The following is a 5,677-nucleotide window of genomic DNA, read 5'->3' on the forward strand; positions in this document are numbered from 1 at the left end:
ACTTCTGTTTGTTGCAAGATTTTTAATCACAGTTTCAATTTCATTACTTGTGATTGGTCTGTTCATATTTTCTCTTTCTTCCTGGTTCAGTCTTGGAAGGTTATACCTTTCTAAGAATTTGTCAAAGAACTAACTCTTAATTTCATTGATCTTTTCTTTTTCTTTTTTAGTCTCTACTTCATTTATTTCTGCTCTGAATCTTTATGATTTCTATTCTTCTACCAACTATGGATTTTGTTTGTTCCTCTTTTTCTGGTCCCTTTAAGTGCCAGGTTAGGTTATATGCTTGAGATTTTTCTTGTTTCTTGAGGTAGACTTATATGGCTATAAACTGCCCTCTTAGAACTGCTTTTGATGCATCCCACAGATTTTTGGATCATTGTGTTTTTGTTTTCATTTGTCTCTAGGTACTTCTTGATTCCATCTTTGATTTCTTTAGTGACCCATTGGTTGTTTAGTAACAAATTGTTTACCCTCCACATGTTTGTGGGTTTTTTCAGTTTTTTTCTTGTAGTTGATTTCTGGTTTCACAGTGTTGTGGTAAGAAAAGATGCTTGATACGATTTCAATCTTCTTAAATTTAGTGGGACTTGTTTTGTGGCCTAGCATGTGATCTATCCTGGATAATGTTTCATGTGCAGTTGAACGGAATGTATTCTGATGCTTTTGGATGAAAGCTTCTATGTATATTTATCAAGTCAATATTATCTAATGTGTCACTTAATGTCAGTATTCCCTTTTTGATTTTCTGTCTGGATGATCTGTCCTTTGATGTAAGTGGGATGTTAAAGTCCCCTACTGTTATTGTGTTACTGTCAGTTTGTCTGTTTGTTTTTGCTAATATTTGCTTTATGTATTTAGTTGCTCCTATGTTGGGTGCATATATATTTACAATTGTTATATCTTTTTTTCTGGATTGATCCCTTGATCATTATGTAATTAATGTCCTTCATTTTCTCTTGCTACAGTCTTCTTTTTACAGTCTATATTGTCTGATATGAATATGGCAACCCCAGCTTTCTTTTCATTTCCATTTGCATGGAATATCTTTTTTCATCCCCTCACTTTTGGTTTGTGTGTCTTTGTACCTGAAGTGATTATCTTGTAGGCAGCATATATATGGCTCTTGTTTTTGTATCCATTCAGCCATTCTATGTTTTTTTTTATTGGAGCATTTAGTCCATTTCTATTTAAAGTAATTATTGACAGGTATGTACCTAGTGCCATTTTGTTAATTGTTTTAGGGTTGTTTTCATAGTTCTTTTTGTTCCTTTCTTCTTCTTTTGCTTTCTTCCTTTGTGATTTAATGACTGTCTTTAGTGCAATGTTTGGATTCTTATCTCCTTTCTTGTGTAGCTATATAGATTTTTTTGGTTTGTGGTTAACATAAGGCTTATATATAGTAACCTATATATATACATGATTATGTTAAGTTGTTGATCTCTTAAGTTCGTTTAGCAATGGTGCATTTTTATCCCCCCATGTTCAATGTTTTTGACATCATATTTTACATCTTTTTGTTTTATGTATCCCTTAACTGCTTAATGCAGATATGAATAATTTTACTACTTTTTTTCTTTTAAACTTCTACTAGTTTTATAATTGATCTACTACCTTTACTTTATATTTGCCTTTACAATTGAGATTTTTTCCTTTTGTAATTTTCATATTTCTAAGTTGTGACCTTCTCTTTTCTGCTTAGAGAAGTCCCTTTAGCATTTCTTGTAAAGCCAGTTTCAGGGTGCTGAACTCTTTTAGCTTTTGCTTGTCAGTAAAACTCTTAATCTCACTTTCAAATCTGAATGATAGCCTTGCCAGATAGAGTATTCTTGGTTTTAGGTTTTTTCCTTTCATCACTTTAAACGTATTGTGCCACACCTTTCTGACCTATGGAGTTTCTGCTGAAAAGTCAGCTGTCAGCCTTATGGGAGTTCCCTTGTATATAACTAGTTGCTTTTCCCTTGATGCTTCTATGATTCTCCCTTTAATTTTTGCCATTTTTAAACTTTTTTTCCTTTTTTTAAGTTAATTTCTATTGAAGTATAGTTGATTTACAATGTTGTGTTTCAGGCGTAGAGAAAAGTCAATGAGTTATACATATACACAGTCACAGTAGGGGACATTAACACCCAACTTTCACCAATGGACAGATCATACAAAATGAAAATAAATAAGGAAAGACAAGCTTTAAATGATACATTAAACAAGATGGACTTAATTGATATTTATAGGACATTCCATCCAAAAACAAAAGAATACACTTTCTTCTCAAGTGCTCATGGAACATTCTCCAGGATAGATCATACCTTGGGTCACAAGTCAAGCCTTGGTAAATTTAAGAAAATTGAAATTGTATCAAGTACCTTTTATGACCACAATGCTATGAGGCTAGATATCAATTACAGGAAAAAAATCTGTACAAAATACAAACACATGGAGGCTAAACAATACACTACTTATAAACCAAGAGATCACTGAAGAAATCAAAGAGGAAATCAAAAAATAACTAGAAACAAATGACAATGAAAACACGACGACCCAAAACCTATGGGATGCAGCAAAAGCAGTTCTAAGAGGGAAGTTTATAACAATACAATCCTACCTTAAGAAACAAGAAACATCTCAAATAAACAACCTAACCTTACACCTAAAGCAATTAGAGAAAGAAGAACAAAAAAACCCCAAAGTTAACAGAAGGAAAGGAATCATAAAGATCAGATCAGAAATAAATGAAAAAGAAATGAAGGAAATGATAGCAAAGATCAATAAAACTAAAAGCTGGTTCTTTGAGAAAATAAACAAAATTCATAAACCTTTAGGCAGACTCATCAAGAGAAAAAGGGAGAAGACTCAAATCAATAGAATTAGAAATGAAAAAGGGGAAGTAACATCTGATACTGCAGAAATACAAAGGATCATGAGAGGTTACTACAAGCAACTATATGCCAATAAAATGGACAACCTGGAAGAAATGGACAAATTCTTAGAAATACACAACCTTCCGAGACTGAACCAGGAAGAAATAGAAAATATGAACAGACCAATCACAAGCGCTGAAATTGAAACTGTGATTAAAAATCTTCCAAAAAACAAAAGCCCAGGACCAGAGGGCTTCACAGGCGAATTCTATTAAACATTTAGAGATGAGCTAACACCTATCCTTCTCAAACTCTTCCAAAATATAGCAGAGGGAGGAAGACTCCCAAACTCATTCTACGAGGCCACCATCACCCTGATACCAAAACCAGACAAAGATGTCACAAAAGAGAAAACTACAGACCAATATCACTGATGAACATAGATGCAAAAATCCTCAAGAAAATACCAGCAAACAGAATCCAACAGCACAGTAAAAGGATCATACACCATGATCAAGTGGGGTTTATCCCAGGAATGCAAGGATTCTTCAATATGTGCAAGTCAATCAGTGTGATACACCATATTAACAAATTGACAGAGAAAAACCATATGATCATCTCAATAGATGCAGAGAAAGCTTTTGACAAAATTCAACACCCATTTATGATAAAAACCCTCCAGAAAGTAGGCATAGAGTGAACTTACCTCAACATAATAAAGGCCATATATGACAAACCCACATCCAACATCGTCCTCAATGGTGAAAAACTGAAACCATTTCCACTAATATCAGGAAAAAGACAAGGTTGCCCACTCTCACCACTATTAACATAGTTTTTGAAGTTTTAGCCACAGTAATCAGAGAAGAAAAAGAAATAAAAGGAGTCCAAATCGGAAAAGGAGAAGTAAAGCTGTCACTGTTTGCAGATGATATGATACTATACAAAGAGAATCCTAAAGATGCTACCAGAAAACTTCTAGAGCTAATCAATGGATTTGGTAAAGTAGCAGGATACAAAATTAATACACAGAAATCTCTTGCATTCCTATATGCTAATGATGAAAAATCTGAAAGTGAAATTAAGAAAACACTTCCATTTACCATTGTAACAAAAAGAATAAAATACCTAGGAATAAACCTACCTAAGGAGACAAAAGACCTGTATGCAGAAAATTATAAGACACTGCTGAAAGAAATTAAAGATGATACAACTAGATGATAGAGAGATATACCATGTTCTTGGATTGGAAGAATCAACATTGTGAAAATGACTATAATACCCAAAGCAATCTACAGATTCAATGCAATCCCTATCAAACTACCACTGGCATTTTTCACAGAAGTAGAACAAAAAATTTTACAATTTGTATGGAAACACAAAAGTCCCCGAATAGCCAAAGCAATCTTGAGAAAGAAAAACGAAGCTGGAGGAATCAGGCTCCTGGATTTTAGACTATACTACAAAGCTACAGTAATCAAGACAGTATGGTACTGGCACAAAAACAGAAATATAGCTTAATGGAACAGGATAGAAAACCCAGAGATAAACCCATGCAGATATGGTCACCTTATCTTTGATGAAGGAGGCAAGAATATACAATGGAGAAAAGACAGCATCTTCAATAAGTGGTGCTGGGAAAACTGGACAGCTACCTACCTGTAAAAGAATGAAATTAGAACACTCCCTAACACCATACACAAAAATAAACTCCAAATGGACTAAAAACCTAAATGTAAGGCAAGACACTATCAAACTCTTAGAGGAAAACATAGGCAGAACACCCTATGAGGTAAATCACAGCAAGATCCTTTTTGACACACCTCCTAGAGAAATGGAAATAAAAACAAAAATAAACAAATGGGACCTAATGAAACTTAAAAAGCTTTTGCACAGCAAAGGAAACTATAAACAAGACCAAAAGACAACCCTCAGAATGGGAGAAAATATTTGCAAATGAAGCAACTGACAAAGGATTAATCTCCAAAATTTACAAGCAGCTCATGCAGCTCAATATCAGAAAAACAAACAACCCAATCCAAAAATGGGCAGAAGACCTAAATAGACATTTCTCCAAAGAACATATACAGATTGCCAACAAACACATGAAAGAATGCTAAACATCATTAATCATTAGAGAAATGCAATCAAAACTACAATGAGATATCATCTCACACTGGTCAGAATGGCCATCATCAAAAAATCTAGAAACAATAAATGCTGGAGAGGGTGTGGAGAAAAGCGAACCCTCTTTCACTGTTGGTGGGAATGTAAATTGATACAGCCACTATGGAGAACAGTATGGAGGTTCCTTAAAAAACTAAAAATAGAGCTACCATATGACCCAGCAATCCCACTAGTGGGCATATACCCTGAGAAAACCATAATTCAAAAAGAGTCATGTACCACAATGTTCATTGCAGCTCTATTTACAATAACCAGGACATGGAAGCAACCTAGTGTCCATTGACAGATGAATAGATAAAGAAGATGTGGCCCATATATACAATGGACTATTACTCAGCCATAAAAGAAAAGAAATCGAGTTATTTGTAGTGAGGTGGATGGACCTAGAGTGTGTCATACAGAGTGAAGTAAGTCAGAAAGAGAAAAACAAATACCGTATGCTAACACATATATATGGAATATAAAAAAAAAAATGGTCATGAAGAACCTAGGGGCAAGATGGGAATGAAGATGCAGACCTACTAGAGAATGAACTTGAGGACACGGGGAGGGGGAAGCGTAAGCCGGGACAAGGTGAGAGAGTGGTAGTGTATACATGGACATATATACACTACCAAATGTAAAATACATAG

The sequence above is a fragment of the Balaenoptera physalus genome, assembly GCF_965194825.1.
Source record: "Balaenoptera physalus genome assembly, chromosome: X".
Classification (NCBI taxonomy): domain Eukaryota; kingdom Metazoa; phylum Chordata; class Mammalia; order Artiodactyla; family Balaenopteridae; genus Balaenoptera; species Balaenoptera physalus.